Here is a 20,034-nt window from a genome sequence, read left to right as displayed (position 1 = left end):
CAAACCCGTGTCCCCTGCATCGGCAGGCGGACTCTCAACCACTGCACCACCAGGGAAGCCCTGTCCTTCAGATCTTCATCAACATCTGCTCAACTCATCATCAGTGTGTTTGAATTGCATGGAATCCAGTGTCACAAAGAATTTGGATGTCAAAGTTCAAATACCCAGGAGACACTGCAGAAAACAAGGAGCCATGAACATAGGGGAATCACATGATATAAGCCCCTTTGAATTCAAAGGAATCATGGAGAAGGCTTTGAATCTCCCATAAGCAATGGATTTGGGCTCAAGGACCTGTCTTTCCTAAGCTCTCTAGGGTCAAGAAGCTTCCTGAGGCCATGCCTGTGTCTACTTCCTCTCTAGTTCTAAACCCTAGTGCAATGCCTGACAGACACTTCAAAGGGACCTTTACTACTTTGCAGCTTATTACAGAAACCTAATAAATGCCTAGTTATATCTGTCAGTTAAAACACAAAGGAAGTTAAAAAAAATATATGTCAAGAGGGTCTTCCCTGGTGGCGCAGTGGTTAAGAATCCACCTGCCGGGCTTGCCTGGTGGCGCAGTGGTTGAGAGTCCGCCTGCCGATGCAGCGGACACGGGTTCGAGCCCCGGTCCGGGAAGATCCCACATGCTCCACGGAGCAACTAAGCCCATGCGCCACAACTACGGAGCCTGCACTCTGGAGCCCGTGAGCCACAACTACTGAGCCCGAGCGCCACAATGGCTGAAGCCTGCAAGCCTAGCGCCCGTGCTCCACAACAAGAGAAGCCACCGCAATGAGAAGCACGCGCACCACAACGAAGAGTAGCCCCTGCTCGCCACAACTAGAGAAAGTCCGCACGCAGCAACGAAGACCCAACACAGCAAGAAATAAATAAATAAATAAAGTTATAAAAATATATATACCTCGGGCTTCCCTGGTGGCGCAGTGGTTGAGAATCTGCCTGCTAATGCAGGGGACACGGGTTCGAGCCCTGGTCTGGGAGGATCCCGCATGCCACGGAGCAACTAGGCCCCTGAGCCACAACTACTGAGCCTGCGCGTCTGGAGCCTGTGCTCCGCAACAAGAGAGACTGCGATAGTGAGAGGCTCGCGCACCGCGATGAAGAGTGGCCCCCGCTTGCCACAACTAGAGAGAGCCCTCGCACAGAAACGAAGACCCAACAAAGCAAAAATAGATAAATTAATTAATAAAAACTCCTATCCCCAACATCTTCAAAAAAAAGAAAAAAAAAAAGAAAAAAAAAATATATATACCTCGAGAAAGGCAAACAAGCTAATCCTCTCCAAAACAAGCAAATACATTAATCAATTAACTAATGAATTAATTAATGAATGAAAACTGTTCATAGAGCTGAAAAGGAGTTTATTTGAAGATTGGCTCTCAAATGTGGCTAAAATCCAAGCACATTACAACTGCAGGACCCATGATAAAAGTAGCAGTATTTCCCATTGTGGTTCAATGTTAGAGCAGATGATCTCTGGGAAAAGTGGGGGGAAATGGAACTACTGCTTCCAGGGTTACAGGAGGGAAATCTAGCCTTCATCATGTTAAAAGCATCTATGGCTCAATAAGAAATCCTTTAAATAGAAAAAGTTACTTAGGCAAAGCAATCCGGAGAAAGCAGCAGGCCATGCAAGCATTCTTATTCAACCTGATTTCCTGAAGAAGCCCCGGCCTATTGAAATAATTGTTTCTCATACCCCAAAGCAAACGAACCACTCTCCCGCTTTAAATCGTCCCTTTCTCTCTTTTGCTCATGATTGGCTCTCCCTGTGATGCTTGTTGTGTTTGCAAGCATGAAGGAAATTATATAAAAGCAAATTGCTTTGTACTGTACCGTCATTGTCTGGAAATACTAATAGACAGGCAATAGACAATTGCACCAACTTGCAGCTTCGTGAGTCAATGGATGGGATTGAAAAGTTTGTGCTGTTTCAATATGATGAATGCCCCTTGTTTCCAAACACACAGGATATCCTTTTTTTTAGCATTGTATGAATTATTTCTCAAAGTAACTGTCGACTTTGCATGCTAACCCAAAGCACAGACAGGATAAATAGATGATTATTTTTTTGAAGCTTTTGTCTCCCTCCACTCACAGCTCACAGCCCTCTCCCTCGTTCCGCTGGCTAAAAAAAAAAAAGTCTTTGGGAAATTTTCAGACTAAAGTTCTAATGTCTTCATCATTTGTGACTGATCATGAACGGTCGTCATCATTAAGCATAAACACTAAATTTTGGTCATTTGCCAAGAAACTGTTCAATCACAGATATGATCATTATTTCAACAGATAGCTGGTGAACATCATATTCAATGCCTAATATGATTTTAGGCAAAAGCAACCCAGCAATGAAGGGAACAAGGGCCTTGTTTAAATAGTACTTATATCCCAGTGGGAGGGAACAAGTTAATACATCATATGCAAGGCGGTGGTAAGAGCTAAGGAGAAAAACAAAGCAGAGAATACAGGGCAGGGAGTGCAGAGCCTTCAGATACCCAGCTGCTTTTATTGTGTAGACTGACTGGAGAAAACCTCTATCAACTATCAACTGCACCTGATCGATCTGCCATATTCTAGATCATTCTAATGACTCTCCTTGCCTGGCAGGCAGAGAAGTATAGTAGGAAAGAGGGTGGGTTTGAGAAAATACAGCCAAGATATCAAATGATGGCTCTGTTATGTATGAATTCTGTGAACTTGGACAAGTTACCTAACCCGTCTTGTACGCTCCAGCTGTATAATGGCAAAAATAGTACATATCTTACAGGTATTTTGTGAAGTAAATGGATTCTCGTGTGCAAAGAACCAGGCACTTCGTAGGCTTCAAGAGGTGCTAATGTCCGCATCTTTCCTCCCATTTCTGAACGATGCCAACACTGATTTAATTTACTATAGTGCAGTTCAACCATATGTGCCCGCATGCCCACGATGCATGGTTGTGTAGAATTCTGTGCACACGCACATTCTCTCATTAGGGTTGCATATATTCCCATGCGAGCAAACTCTGCCAGTAGAAGATGGGAACTCTGTCACCTCCTCCTTTTCACCACAACTCTCCTCCTTCACAAATGCTTGCCCAACAGCGTGGTTGAAAGGCAAGAGGAAAAGGGGAGGCACAAGAGGACACAACGTAACCCTGCTTTGGCTCCTACACGTCAGCCGCCGATTCCTTGGGAGGACCAGGGGCCATGGAACCAGCTGTGACAGAAGGCAGAATAGCACACTGATTGAAAGCGTGGGCCTCAGTGTTCTGCAGGCCCTGGTTCAAATTCATTCGTAAAGTTCATTTGAATTCATTTGTAAAACAGAATTAATGCCACCTACCTCCTAGGGTTGTTAATGAGGATTAAATACGAGAATACATGAAAAAATGTTCTGGTGCCCAAGAAGTACTCACAAAATGGTGGTGATTAACCACAGAGAAGGGATTTAGAAAGTCAGCAGGAAAGGGTTGTTCATAGCTAGATAGGTATAGATATAACTATATCGGTGTCATTCTTGGCAGACAAGTACCACCTTAGCTAAGCAAACATTCCCTGTAAGTAATTAAATCAAAACAAGTACTTACAGAGATAGTGGGGACTATATTCTAGATTATCTATGTTCTGGAAGAATTCCACAGTTGACTTTTGTCTGTATGCCACAAATAAACTTAATCCAGTATCAGTTGCATGATTCTTCTCACGAATCTAGGACTTCCTGGAATTTGTAAGGATGTTGAAAAAGATACTTGAGGATGCCAATGTAATTAACACTAAAGTCATTTCTCCATTTATTTTGTCAGTGAGGGACACACATAACTTCACCATGGAGATATCAGGTAGTTGAACTCAACACTGCCCCCAATGCCATCCTCTGGAGGTGACAAGAACTCTAGTTAAGAAAATAAAGTTTCTTTCCCCCTTTTTTTTTTTTGTTGTTGTTGTTGTTGTTGGGGGGGGGTACTCGGGCCTCTCACTGTTGTGGCCTCTCCCGTTGCGGAGCACAGGCTCCGGACGTGCAGGCTCAGCGGCCATGGCTCACGGGCCCAGCCGTTCTGCTGCATGTGGGATCCTCCTGGACCGGGGCACGAACCCGTGTCCCCTGCATCGGCAGACAGACTCTCAACCACTGTGCCACCAGGGAGGCCCCAAGTTTCTTTCCTTTTAAGAACCTCCATGAACCTCTGAAATCTTTGGGTTGGAAATCTCATTAATCATTCTCTTCTGTAAAGTACTGGAAAACAATGAGTAGAAATTGTGGAGGTCTCCAAGGCTACACTCAACGATGGGTCCACAACTCATGTTTCTCTTTTTCTCAGGGGAAATGCCATGATTTTCTGCTTCGCTGTTAACTCCAGGGTTGTGCTCCAGGGACAAAGGTGTGCTCTCAGTAAGACTACACCTACACTGTCTGTCATCTGGAGTTTGAGTATCAAAGGCATATTGGTATCATCCTGGTAAATGATACAAAATCGTTTACTAATCATTAATGACACATGCCAAGCAGTGAGCTTTTCTCTAAGGATTTCTCTTAAGGGATTTAGAACAGTTTGCATTTTAAATTCATCCTCATTATTTCAATTCTATAGGGTAGCTTTACCAATATCATGGTTTACACTCATTAAAAGTTTCCAAACTCTTATTTCACCACAATTTCACATCTTCAAGGGTTTTTCTTTTAATCCATTATCCAACATTTGAAATTCAGAGTGGACGGTAAATATGGCTTTGTAAGACTTTTATCTGATAAAACTTCAAAGAGGAAAAATGTCACCATCCTTATCAGCTAAGTGAATTCCACACTCAACTCATTGGCAAGGTAGGGAATGACAAAAAGTTTTATCTCTTTTGAGTCCTGAAGTGCATTTTCCTGCTTTATTCTGGCTGCTCTAAACCTGTCTAATATGTAAGTCAGATGTGTTTGCTTCAGCCTTAAAGAGACAGAGGTTACTTCAGACATGAATTTGAAAGAGAAACCAATAACCCATGGCATAACATGAGCTATCCATGCCAACTGCTATTCTTTTCCATGAAGGAACCTGCTGTAAGATCCTGATAAAATCAGGAATCAAATCTCAAGATAAGAATCACTTTTCAAGTGCTTGATTTCCAAATACAAGCAAATCTGTCTCTGCCCATCTCTATGCCTGGCAATGCACACCACACAACTGAAATCAGTTCTTCCTTGTTTGCCTTCTCACGAGGTGTGTGTACGGCTACAGCGGGGCAGAGAGCTCTCCCATGATAGGAGGGCAGCACCTGCCATGGACAGCATGTTGACAATACTCTAGGCTCTGTATTAAGTGCTTTTCATTGTAGTATCTCATTTAACCCTTCAAGAACCCTATGGAGTTGCTGACATCACCTCTCTATTACAGGTGGGGCAAGAAGGAGTGAAAGAACTTGGCCAAGTTTGCACAGCTACTAAATTTGAACCTAGACAGTCTAACCCCATGCATGCCCTATATTTCATCACAAGGCAAGCTCACCTCCAACTGTACTCAAAGAGCAAAGACTGGGCTTCCCTGGTGGCGCAGTGGTTGAGAGTCCGCCTGCCGATGCAGGAGACGCGGGTTCATGCTCCGGTCCGGGAAGATCCCACATGCCGCAGAGCGGCTGGGCCCGTGAGCCATGGCCGCTGAGCCTGCGCGTCCGGAGCCTGTGCTCCGCAACGGGAGAGGCCACAGCAGTGAGAGGCCCGCTTACGGCAAAAAAAAAAAAAAAAAGACTTCAAACCACACAGAGCAATTCATTAAGATATAACTTCTCTCAGAGTCCTCCCAGCTCCTCCTTCTTCCCAGCCCCCAATTAAAAGGGACCAGTTGGTATGAATAGGCTGTGTTATCTCCATCTTGCACTGGTTGGTTGGTTGGTTGGTTGGTTTAGGAATACCCACCCAGAGATGTCAGAAAAAGTCCATCAGGGGTCTCTGAAGACAAATCCCAAATAGAAGATGTTCCCAACCTGGCTGAATATCAGAATCACCCCAGGGACTTTTTAAAAAATCATACAAGTTTCCTGGTGCCATCCCGGATCTACTGAATTAGTAGGAGTGGGAACTGGAATGTATAATCCATTCTGCTTTTTAGGCCTGACTGTGAGAGGTGCCTGCTTCCCTGCATTCCTGAGAGGGCTAGTTTGGGATGCAAACTTGTCTTCTATCAAGCTTCTGTAGGCTTTGCATAAGCAAATGATCTGTTGGAGGTCACCGAGGAACTAAACGGTGCTGATTAATTCCACATTCACTCATTCTTTCAACAAACAACTGCTGTTTAGTTAGAAGAATGGCCCAAGCAATTGCTGACGGACTGTGTCAATTTGGATGACTCTGAACACTGTCACTGTGTACTGTGAATATATCTTAGAATCTTATTAGTGCCAACGTGTGTGTGAACACAGGGATATAATATTTACTGACATACAGGGACATTTTGTTTCTCCCTGCTCCTAAGATAAACTTCAGTCTCCTTCACCCCACCCTCTCCTTGCCTCCTTTACCCAGCCAGCATCTATGCAAGAAGCGTTTTACCAGGCACCCCAGACCATTTCAGGACCCTCTGATTCACACTTCATTGTCCTAGCAAGTAACATTCTTCCTTCACAGCATCGACAAGTCATATTTGTAAGTAATTATTCACATGAGTATTTGTTTCGCGTCTATTTCCATGGATAGTTGCGTCTATTTTCATGGATAGAAGGAAGAAACATGCCTGTTTGTTCATAGCTGTACCTTTAGTACCAAGCATAGTACTCAGGATACAGTAAGCCTTCAATAAACATTAACAGATAACGATGATGATGATGGTTGAAAATCAGAGCCATCTACTGCTCCCTACATTGTTGTAACTTTATTATTTAACTATCTTCACCGTATAATCTTACCACTCCAGGAAACTCTTGCCTAGGAAGTAAGAAGTCCAAATAACGTTATGGCTCATTTCAGGAACTTTTTGAAAGACCCATCAGCTTTTCAACAGTAAGTATCAAACATCCTTTTCCACCCCAAGACACTCAGAACTCCTCATCCCAGTATCCTTGCCTTGTTTTGTCCACCAGTCCTAAACTATTATATCATAATCCTCACTCTCTCCTAAGCAAGTCCCTGCATGGAAAGACCCACCTTCAACACACTTCTAAATCTCAATAAATATTGTAGCGTTGCCCATCTCCAACTAACACTCTGTTGAAGTAGCTTATAAGTAGCTTATACTCTCCCTTAATTCATTAAGTAGTAGCGTATACTCTTCCTTAATTCATTAAGTAGTAGCTTATACTCTTCCTTAATTCATTAAGTAGTAAACCTAGCTTCATCTTATCGAGAGGTTGTTCTGGTGATGCCTGGGAAAAGTCAGCATTTGACGTGATTAATATCAACAATCTCAAGATGAGCCTCGGTTATGGAGTTATTTCAGCTCTCTTCTCAAATGCCATGTCCTCAAAGAGGCCCTCCCTGACACACTCTAGATATGTATCCAAGCAGGACCCTATGGGGCCTTCCTGGGACAGCCTTCCCCCATATCCTCTGCTTTAGCTCCTCTCTGAAGTACCCAGCTAACAGTATTTGATGCACATTTCCTGAGCTGTCTTAAAGATGTGACCCCCCCCACCCCCACCAAATGGAAGATGTTCACTACTTGATGACCACGAGCACACAGCCCCCAGGCCTCCTGGAGCCTAAGGACTGATCATGTGAACCCCGGTGACACCACCCTGTTAGCTCACCATCAGCCACTCAGAAAACTGTGCACGAGCTGATCACATAGCCTGCGGACCCCCTCCCTCACCTGGCTTTTAAAAATGCTTTGCCGAAACCCTTCGGGGGCTTTTTAGGGCACGAGCCACCCGTCTCCTTGCATGGCCCTGCAATAAACCTTTCTCTGCTCCAAACTCCGATGTTTTGGTGTGTTTGGCCTCACTGTGCATTGGGCACGTGAACTTGCACTCACAGATACTGTCTAAAATAATGCCTTCTAGACACTTCCATCCTCTCACCCTGATTTCCCGTTCTTCAGAGCACTTATCACTATTTGGCATTTTAATAAGTATTCACTTGCTTATTTGTTATATTCTGATTTCTCTCCTGGAGTGTAAACTCCACGAGGGTAGGGACTCATGTTTTGTTCTGTTTTGTTCCCCAATTTGTCCTCATTCTGTTGACTGAAAAAAATTGCACAGTGTGAGAGTTGTGAGTTAAGTTTTATTTGGGGCAAAATGAAGACTATAGCCCGGGAGACAGCGTACCAGATAGCCCTGAGAAACTGCTCCAAAGAGCTAGGGGAGGAAGGTCAGCATATAAATGATTTTGGTGAAGGGGGGGGTACATGCAATCAGCACATAGTTTTTACAGAAGGTTTCTGCTGGTCTCGTGTAGGTTACTGCTAGTCACCGTGAAGGATTTTAGTGCTTTTTCTAGATATGAGGAGATACAAGAATTGGGCTCATAAAATTGGCTCCTGAAAATATCTAACTATCTGAAGACCTGTTCTGCCAGTTTTTCCCAGAGCACAGAGTGCCTCATTCCTGATCTCCACCCTGAACTCCTTTCAGGGCGTGTTGAAGGTCAGCAGCTGCAGAGGCTCATAATTTGATCCTTGTAGAGGGAGGTGGCAAGTGCCAATGGCGAGTGCCAAGTTGTGGGTGACAACTCCTAGGATTATGTCTGCCACATCGTTGGGACTCAGTGTAAAGAGGATGACAGAAGCTGCTCGTCTGGGTCTACTCAAGAGGGGAAGACAAAAAGGTGAATGTGTCACATGTTTACAGTTTCTTCATTTTTTTCATCACATTTTATCTTTACAACAGCTTAAATGTTGGCATTTGTTGTTCCCATTTTACAGATGAAAACTTGAGGCTCAGAAAAATTGCTTAAGACAGGGACATGCCTGCCCTAGAAGTAGGTCCTCCAGTGACAGTTTCCATATTCTGTGTCACCACTCCCTGGTACTGGGTATGGGAAATGGAGTTCAAGAATGACTGACCACTTCCATTCAAAGCAGTCATGGGTGCCCAGAAGAGGTTCCTCTGCTAAGATAAAATTAAGAGTGTGCTCCAGATGAACCTATCTACAAAACAGAAACAGACTCACAGACAGAGAGAACAGACTTGTGGGTGTCAAAGGGGAGGGCGGGGAGGGAAGGACTGGGAGTTTGGGATTAGCAGATGTAAACTATTATATATAGGATGGATAAACAACAAGGTCCTGCTGTATAGCACAGGGAACTATATTCAGTATCCTATGATAAACCATAGTGGAAAAGAATATGAAAGAAAGGGGCTTCCCCGGTGGCACAGTGGTTGAGAGTCCGCCTGCCGATGCGGGGGACACGGGTTCGTGCCCCGGTCCGGGAAGATCCCACATGCCGCGGAGCGGCTGGGCCCGTGGGCCACGGCCGCTGGGCCTGCACGTCCGGAGCCGAGCCTGCACGTCCGGAGCCTGTGCTCCGCAATGGGAGAGGCCACAGCAGTGAGAGGCCCGCGTACCGCAAAAAAAAAAAAAAAGAATATGAAAGAAAGAATGTCTATATGCGTATAACTGAGTCACTTCGCTGTACAGCAGAGAGGGGCACGACATTGTAAACCAACTATAGTTCAATAAAAAATAAATAAATGAGTAAAAATTAGAGTGTGCTCATGTGACATTTGTAATGGCAAGAGACTCCCTGAAAACCTTCAGCAATTTACATGAAAAGAAGCATCTTTAATTCTCAGGGTGGTTGTAATTCTTAAGAATAATGACAAAGTCCAGGTTTGCAGTAATCCTCAATCCAGAAGGAATCTGATGCATGGAAACAGAATTAATCCCCTGAAATGGCTGAGAAAGAAGGCTGGTCCAAATTACAAGATGAGGCCTGCTTTAAAATGGATCATTACAAGTTTGACATGCCTTTAAAAAATAGCTAACACTTCAAAAAACATTTTTTTAAAAAACCTGCTACATTCTATAGGCAGCATGGAAACATGAGTGCCTTTCTTTGGCAAAGATAACACACAAGGGATGAAAGAAGAGAGGAAAGAAAGAGGATGTTCCATTTCAAGAGAGATAATAGGAGGCTGAATTATCCAGATAATTTTCTCAATCCCCACTTCAGTTTTTCAATGTGGGAAGAGCTTCACTGGAGACCATCTAGCTTTAACAACTGCTGAGCATAATTTAGGGGGGAAAAAATCTACTAATGACCCTCCATTCAAAAGGTTTTAGAAGGAGCAGTGGGTGGCATATTTAAATGATAATGAAATACCACCAGGCTAGGGGAAGACACAGATTACCTAATAGGCAGAGTTTTCTCCATTAATAATGACTTTTAGAGTAAGAATATCAGGAAATGAGAATAAGAATGAAAAGCCTTCTTTTCCTCCCAGAACTTCTGATGAGATGATCTTTTGTGGAAAAAAAAAACAGAATGGAAGAGAGGTATCAGACCTCGAGACAGATCAAGACTCATTTTCCCATCTTCCCACTGGAAAATGTCACTTCTCCTGTCTGATGGGTTTTAAAGTAAAATCCTTATCAGATAGAAAAACTACATCACTATCCCATGTAGTTTTGCCTTGAAACCAACTATGGTCTTCTCCTAAAGGGAAGAGACAAACTTCAGAATTCTACAGCTACACAAGTTTGCAGATGTTCTGTATTCAAAGCACCTGATTTCATCAGATTTCTCATTAGAAACAAGTGTCCCCATCAATTCAGGATAAAGCGTTCCTCTCACACCTGATGAAAACAAAATGTCAAGGTGATTAGCATAGACTGGTCCATGAGTAGCACCAAACAGAAACGGCTCTGATAAGGTTCCTATCTCTAAATTTGAAGATATGCACAGGAGAGATTTATCAAATACCAAACACGTCTCTCAAAAGCATTTGGGGGAATAAACGTTATATTTGGAGGAAATAGATGGGAATGTGCATTCTGAAGCTGAGACATGTATACCTAAGCCCAAATGGACGTCTATTTGATGCTCTCAGCAAAGACAACCTGAATTCATTATCTCCTCCACAGCAAGGTCTCAAATTGGCCCTTTATAAAGGAAATAGTTTTCTTCATTAAAACACATGCACACACATACACGCGCGCACACACACGCACACACACACACACACACACACACACACACACGGAAAAGCATGGGACTCCTCGTTGTCTCCTGTCCTTAATCTATCTCTAATTTATGTTATTGCTACCTGTGGGATGCGGCTGTGGTTTATTTATATTTGTCCACCTCCACCATGCTAGTCCTAGTCCAGACCATCACCACCTCTCACCAGCAGCCCTGCAACAGCTTCCCAACAGGTGTCCTCTACACAGGCTTGCTCTATATTCCCACACTGCAGCAGGGTGATCCTTTAAAATGCAAATAGGCCACCACCATCACTCTACCGTCAAGAAAGGCTTTGATCATTTTCCGAATCAAAATCGTCTTCAAATCTAGCACCAAATCCTTAATATGCCCCATGGTAGGGAGAATAATGTTCTCCCCTCCCCAAAAGCTGTCCATATCCTAATCCCCAGAACCTGTGACTATTTTATGTTTCTCACGGCAAAGGGGATCAAGGTTGCAGACGGAATTAAGGTTGCTAATCAGCTGACTTTAAGACGAAAAGCTTATTCTGGGTTATCTAGGTGGGTTTAGTGTAATCACAAGAAACCTTAAAAGTAGAAGAGAGAGGAGAAGGAGTCAGGGTCAGAGTGATTTGATATGAGAAAGACTCAGCCCCCCATTGCTGGCTTTGAAAATGGAAGAGGGCCAGGAACCAAGGAATGCAGGCAGCCTCTACCTCCAGCAGCTGGGAAAAGACAAAACCACAGATTCACCCCTGCAGGCCCCCAAAGGAACACAGCCCTACTGACACCTTGATTTTAGCCCAGACTTCTGACCTCCAGAACTGGAAGCTAATAAGTTTGTGTGGTTTTAAGCCACTAGGTGTGGATAATTTGTTACATCAGCAGTAGGAAGTTAATACCTGCCCTCTGAGGCCCTACAGAGGCTGGACATTGCCCGGCTCTGCACCTTCATTTTGTACCCCTTTCTGTTCACCCCTTGTCTCTTTTCTTCTTGATTTTCTCATGCTCGTGCTGTCACATGTCCCCCAAAGATGTTGTGACCTCCCCGCCTTGGCCTCCCCTCCCCGTCTTTTCCAGCCTGTTTCTGCTCATAATTTAGTTATGGGTGAGTGAGGCCTGACTTTCCCACAACCCCTCTCCTTCCTGACTCCTCACTGAGGATTCAGATACCCCTGTTTCATGATCCCTTAGCACCCATAACATCCATCATACTTGTTAGCACTTCTTCAAGTCCAGAGTGCCGGACTCATCCTGCTTTGCATGACACTTCCCTGGTTTTAGTGTAAAAGTCCCACCTCTCAGGAAATCCCTCAATTCTGGGAAATCTGGGACATCTGATCGCCTTATCAAGTCGGCCTTCCTCAGCAGCACAGGGCATGGCATATAGTAGATGCTCGATAAAATATTAATGAATAAATGGATTTCACTTTTCATCACCTTTTACTGCAGGCACACACACTTCTAGTCTATTCCCTTCCACTCTTATACTTCTATCTGATCATCTAAGTTTGCCCCCAGTGACTACATCCTGAGCAATACCCAATTCTGTGATTATGCCAGTCCCTTAAGGGCTATGTCCCCACATACCATCCTTCCCAGCTAATCTTGCTTCCTTCTGTGTGATGAGAATGGGTTCTTGACTCAATCATTCAATGAAACAAATCTTTATTGTGTACCTACCTCAAAAGCAAATGTTAAATGCCTTTGGATAAATTTCTATAGCGCCTGAAATATTCTGTGCTCTCAAAAATGAACATAAATTATGATAATGGTACCATCTTTGAAAAGTTGGTTTTTTGGAGAAGAATGAATTTTTTCAGGTCTCTTGGGTGCTATTTTGTATCTTAAAAGACGAACAAATTCAAAAGTATGTGGCCAGGTATTCTCTACTGGGGATTTCTAACCTTTGAAGTACTCCTTTTTTTAAAAAGCAAGAACTTAAGTTTCACCCAGCGACCAAGTTTTACATGTTTTTTGTTGTTGTTCCAATGTCCAAATTGTATGAGAACTAGTCTTGGCTTTATCTGTATAAGGCTGTGGTTTTCAAATGTTAATGTTAATAAAAATCATGTTATGTGCCTACTCAAAATTCAGATTCCTGCTCAGCCACACCCCTGGAGTTTTTGTTTTAGAATCTGTAAACTGGTTTTCTAGTAAGTAGCTTCAGGGATTGCCATGGACAGCACCTTAATAAACTTTAAAGCATGGAAAGCTGTCGAAGGAGCAATACGGTATAAATGATAGGTAATCTTGATAAAATCCCTTTGAAAGCTTATAATTATGGGGCAAAGATGCATGTATATGTTTATGGATTGGAGTGGGAAGGCATTCAAGGAAGGGGGTGGAGATAATAAAATGTTCATAAAATAGTATATTTAATGGCAAAAGAAAAAATCTTGCTATTGTCACTGCTAGATAATATTACCTAAAGGTATCTGATATGTGGAATAGAGACCTCCTGAATAAAAATGTCTAGTGTTGCCCATCCCTCATATAGAATAAAAACAAAATGTGAGAATAAAAATCTTGTTTTCTGATCCACTTAGTGAGTTGGCATGAATTGGGATTGAGATAAGAGCATTCTGCCTTCCTTATAAGCGCTAGCTCGTACCCAAAGGGTGTTGGCCCACCAGGAAGATATAAAGCTGTCTTTGTAGGGATATTCAAAAGGAGAAGATGTCCTCTTAATGCAGGACCCGTTTCCTATGATGGTCTCTGCTAGTGCTACTTTAAAACATCTTTCACAGAGATGGTCTTGTAAAGATGCATGATGCCAAATATTTATTTAGTCCTTTCTAAGACATTTATTAATTAGAGAGAAAATGGAAAAAATAAGTGGTACTGGCTGCCTTACAGCATGTGTCCTTTTAGCCTGCATGCATGCCTCTGCCGGGCTGCATGGAGGAGAGTGGTATCCGCTATACCCTCTGCTCAGAGACTTACTTCTGAATCACTTGTTTTCATCCATCCATACACTTCAACTTCTCTATGATCTTGACTCTCTCAGCCCACAGCATAGATTTGTATCCTCATTCTATCATTTGCTTATATTTTAGGTTTGCTTCAGGTTGGGTCGCCCTGGTACAACCTTGGCTTTTCACAAAAATGGCAGTGATTCATCTCTCTCACCCCAGATTCCCTTCTCAGAAACTATCCCTGTCAGGAAAGCAGGATACAGACAAGACTTGGCATCACCATCTCTGACTGTAATCACTAAGAAGACCATTAGACGTCACAGGGACATCCTTTTTTGGTAATATTGGGAGTGAGGGTAGGGGGGCCAATGTGGCTGAGTGTACATTTCTTGAAAAACGTGCAAGTTCGTTATACAGATAAATACAAAGCATTTCTACAATAGCCCCCATGGAAAGAAACTGTAGAGTAATAAGAAGTGCTCTAAGCTTTTAAGTTTCAAAAAATGGGTCAGATTGAAAAATGCTTTTCTCAATGCAATTTTAAGTTCCTTTAAGATAGGGATTATGTTAGAAGCTGCCCTTAATCACAAAAGAAAATGGGAACAGTGATTTGCATGTAGTAGACTTTCAATAAATGATATTTATTGAATCTGATATTTATCAGATATGATATAACACTGGCTGGGCTCCAAGCAGCCTTGAAATGTTTGTTCTAGATCACTTGCACTAATGGGCTAAAGGATCTTCTACGTCCTCTTTGACCTTCCGCTGCAGCTACGCATCTGGTCTTGCTTATATATTGCTACCTTCCCTTTGCATGGTGTGTTCTGCTATGAAAACTGTTGTCACATCTACTGTATCATCTGATTCTCACACCAGCTCTTTCGAAAACCTTATGGCTTTCATAGATGAGGAGACTGAGGCCGAGGGAAGTGTGGAATTGGCAAAGATCTCACGGGTATTGTGTGCTGAGGCTGGAGCTGGAGCAACAGTTTTAGACTCAAAATCCTGCCCATCTGTGGGTTATAAATCCAGTCCTCTCTACAGCACTTCATGATGTACTGTCTCTTCAGGAGCTCCGAAGGACAAAGCCAGCTCTGGCACTTTCTACCTGTGGGTCTTGACTTCTCTGAGCCAGTGTCCTCATCGGCAAACCGGACTAAGAATCGATAACAGTCACTGAGCCTTCTGATTTGTTGATCCATTTTCCAAATGAGAAAAGCAAAGCTCAGAGAGGACGAGAAGCTGCCAACCATCGGAGGCTGGTTTCAAAGATGGCAGCTTGATTCTACCGTCCATCAGCTCTCCTCCCCTGGCTCCCTGCTTTCCTCACCCACCACTGATGCTTATTATGCACCTGGAAAACCAGGTGATGCGCACAGAGTAATGATAGAGATGTAAAATATCACAAGGCAGTTTACATGTTTTTATGACGTATTTTCCACTTTTGTTTATTTTTAAATTTTCAAATTCACTCCATTTTTATTATAATTAATAGGGGTGGTTAAGAAAATGTCTCCCTAGATGCATTTACCAACAGCACATCTCTACAACTTCCTTTGCTGGCTCTGTTCTCTGATAAAGCATCTGCTTAGAGAGATTCAGGAAGGATACAGAAGCACACAGTGCCAAGGCCTTCCACCTGGGACCCATACAAATTCAAAAATGAGAACATCAGCTTCAAAGCCATCATTTTCCATTCTAAATCGCCTTTCCCTGAAATTAATGGAACCAAGTCTCCCAGTCCGCCCTGTGTGTTGAACAGTATAATCTGCGGCAGAATCCAATAGCATAAATTGATTAAACCCCATCAAATGGTATTCCCTAAACAACTTTTCTTGCAATTAAACCATTGTGTTGAAAAGGAATTTGGTTAGAAATCCTAATAGGTATCCCCAACGGAACTGTAACATTCCTCATGAGGCTCTAGGATGACATAGTTCCCTTTTGCTTGACAGTAATATGAAATGAAATCACCTTAATATTTACTCACCAAGTCAAGCAGATACAGTCTCCAGAAGCAAACAGCTCCCCTCTCTGACCACAAGGGAAAATGTTCTCCTGTCTAGGGTAGAATGGTAATACTTGGCACACGTTCTACCACTCCCCCTTCCTGTACCCCTGGAAGACATTGCTAATCAATCACAGCACTTTCCTGCTGAGCTCAGATGCATTCTTCTCAACAAAACTACAGGGTGCCTTTCCTAATCAGAATTGGCAAGCAAGAAGAAATCTATTTGCCTGCCCTCTGTCTAAAGTTTGATTTCACTAAGCCTAGACACAAAACTCCCTATGACTCAATCCAGATACTCAGATTTGAAAGTGCCTAAATCCATGGGATCTTGAACCTTTTCTCACTGTATAATGACCACTCTGAAACATTCGGTTGACTTTTAATAAAACTACTTCTCTCAAGTGGCTGACAAATTGTTCTTATCTTCCTCGGCACCCTTAGCCAGTATTTCTCAATAACCCTAAAGTAATACTTGCATTTCCTCTCCAAGTTCTTATTTCCTTCTTTAATCAAGGTAAATCTATTCAACTGTTAAAATCTACCTCTAGAAAAATCCTTCTGAGTCCAACCATTCCATTTCCTACTCCACCATTCTAAAAATAATTTTAATTCACTTAAATTGTTCTTTAGCCTTCAGGGTATTAAGTAGTTATGCCTTTCTGAGGATTAGCATAAGGTGGTGTTCTTTTATTTCTCCAACAAATGAGGAAGTAGAAAATCATCTAGTGATGTGAAAAAATCCCTTTTCTATTAATTGATAAATAATGAAACTGACAGGTGATATGTAGGTTTGTTTTTTTTTTAAGAAAACACTCCAAGTTTCTAAGCATTCATTTATAAAATATATTTTAGAAACCAAGTTATAATGCCTATGGGATTATACGTTTAAATATGTGTCACCTATTTTACACTTAATGAAACTATTTAAAAAATTCAACGGAATAAATGTTAAAGAGCTTATTGGCTTTATCCAACATTTCATGAATTGGGCAGTATCCAATGTAGCAGACAGAAAGGAGCTCCGAGGAGCTGTACAAAATGAAAGACTTTTATAGGCAGAAGGGAGCAGGAACAAGGCAGCTATACTAGGCAAAAAAGGGATTGTTTATTGCAAAGTTACCTTCCTTTAGGGGATGAGGTTCTATCAGTCAGATGACTTAACTAGTGTTGATCAGGCAATTTCTGACTGACTTGTTTAAGGTTCCATTTCCAGGAGAGCCGAAGCTTAGCTAAGTGACTCCATTTAGGGTCTGTGGTCTTATTTTTAAGACATGCAAGAAAATATCTGTATTTTTAAATTAAAATTTTAAGAGTTTTCAGGTGTGTAGAAGTGACTGGACCCATTCTACAGAGAGAATTGTGAAAAACATCAAGAATAAAAAGCTAATGAAAAATTAGACAAATGACAGAAATGACTGAGACAGAAGAGAAGTTAGGATGATAAAGAGAGATTTTTTTAAGAGGAACTGAATCAAAAAGCAGACTAGAAATGGAGAAGTCTTCGGACTAAAAAAGAGAAGTATCAGATACAGAAAAAACAGCTTTAAACAACACGCAAGAACACACGTGTTAGGACCTTGAGAACCTCAGTGTGTGACAACGGAGTCAGTGATGGAACACAATGAATACTTTAGCATGTTTTCACATAACTACTAAGATCTTCTAGAATGGTCCAGGCTTTGGAAAAGTCCAGCTAATATACCGACTTGTATACACTCCATAACTTTTATAGAAAGAAATGGGCATCCTCAGAAAAACCTTATTTTTATGATTTTCAACACCTATCTAACTTTTCTAGTCCATGTCAAGGTTTACACCAACTTACTCTTCTCTAAAAAGGTGGAATATTTTAAATAATTCGCAAAAATAGTAGACCCTGAAAAACCAAATGGCTGGTGAAGGGCATCTTCTTCACCCACCTTCCTGGTCCTGTACCTGAGTGCAGCCCTGAGAAGCCCTAACCAGCATCTGTGTGTGTGTGTGCATGTCTGTGTGTGTATGTATGTATGTTATGGCACTCCATGTTGTCATATGAACATTTTATAAAGGAGAGGCTTGATGTTCAGAGAGGTTAAGTAAATTAGTCATAGTCACAGAGTCTTAGAGTCAAAGCTATCTCTAACAATGCTGCCTATTAACGTAGCTTATAATTGCTACTCGACCTTTCTAATACATGCTTGAAGCATCCACATGTTCGGAAATCTTGACTCCCCACGGAGTGTAAAGACTTATTTATGTCCTGCAATTATTTTCCCCTTTGTTTGGCTAAAATGTCTCACACAGTGACAGGTACATAATAAGCACTCAGTAAATGCAGGTTGATTGAATTTAGCTCTTCCTGCCTTATACGTTGCCGTAAAAGTCTCTTAATACTGCTTTCATTTTCATAGCTATTGATTCAATTATTCTTCCTCAAATCTGAAATGAAGCTGGCCACCCCTCCTCCCAGGAAGCCACATGTTAGTAGTGTCTTCATTCTTCTTCCATTTACATCTAACTAAACTAATTATTTCCCTGCTACCTCACATTCCATTGGTGTTACACAAACTGCTGTGACAGCCCTATCTCCTGCAGGCATCGCTTGTATCTATTCAGCAGCCTGTTGCAACACAGGTGACAGAACGATTAAGAATGTCAGCCTTCAATGCATGAGGAACTTATGTAAAGCAAATGGTGTCATCTGAGGTAAAACCTGTGACAGCGGCAAAGGGAAATGGAAGAGCCAGCAGGACTTCCTCCAAGCGGACTTTAATAGGGGGAGAAGACACTATTTACCCATTCCTGGGGCAAAACAGAAGATCAAAAAACAAAAACAAAACAAAACAAAAACAGCTTTGTGATTTCTGCAGGACTTAGAATATAGTGGTGCTGCTCACTGATGCATGAAAGGATTGAGCAAATGCATTTTATGCAACGTGCAATAGATGATGATGATGGTGGATGGATAGATGGACGGATGGATCCATAACTACACAGACAGATGGGCAGATAGATAGATAGACAGGTAGATAGGATCCTTGAACTTTTTTCCATCCCCACAGTTACAACCCCATGACGAGCCAAGGTCATTCCTCTCTCCTAGACTATTCCAACACACCTCTTAACTGTTGTCCTTGCTTCCACTTTGCCTCCGTCCAAGCCATCTTCAATACAGTAGCCAGAGCAATATTGTTAAAAACACAAGTATAATCATGTTCCTTACTTTTCCAGATCCTTTAATGACTGCCCCCAGCATTTAGAATAAAATCTGAAATCTGTACTCTGATGGATCTCTCTCCCTGTCCACTCTTTCAACACCACCTAATGCCCCTTGGATAGCACTTCATTCCAAACACACCTTCTTTTAATTCTTCAAAAGCCCCAAATGTCTTGCCCTACCCCCAGAGACTTTTCCCTAGAATGTTTCAACTTAAATATCACTTCCTTGATCACTCAAATTAAGTTACCATACTCTGTACGGACTCTTAAAACAGGCTGTGTGTTTATCTCACGATAGATACTACAATTTATACTTATACATTTATCTGTATGGCTGTTTGTCTATATCTGTTTCCTCTGGAGACTATAAGCCCCATGGGTCTGGGAAACTTGCTTGTCTTGTTTATCACTATGTCCCTGGCAGCTAGCACCGTGCCTGGCATAGAAGAGGATTCAATGTGTATCTGTCGAAGTGCATGAAAGCACGGCTCCAGCCACCTGCTTAATACAGTGAGACGGCAATGCCTGTAGGGAAGAGATGAGGACAAGGATCACAGAGACAGTGGGACACCAGTTCTGATGCCTCTCCTTTGACCACATCCCTGATCAAAGCTCTCACAGGGGGAATAGAGGGCTTGACACGTACCGTCAGCAACTCTGAGCTCAGCACTGTGAGGGCTGCTGAGGAGGGTGCTATGATGCACCAGACTTCTCAGGAGCTCTGTGCAGATGTGGCGCCTCCTGGCTCTTCAAAATCACATTTGCAGGGGCTTCCCTGGTGGCGCAGCGGTTGCGCGACCGCCTGCCGATGCAGGGGAACCGGGTTCGCGCCCCGGTCTGGGAGGATCCCACATGCCG

The sequence above is a fragment of the Physeter macrocephalus genome, chromosome 14 (assembly GCF_002837175.3).
Source record: "Physeter macrocephalus isolate SW-GA chromosome 14, ASM283717v5, whole genome shotgun sequence".
In the NCBI taxonomy this organism is placed as follows: Eukaryota; Metazoa; Chordata; class Mammalia; order Artiodactyla; family Physeteridae; genus Physeter; species Physeter macrocephalus.
Note: the sequence above shows the minus strand (reverse complement) of the source record.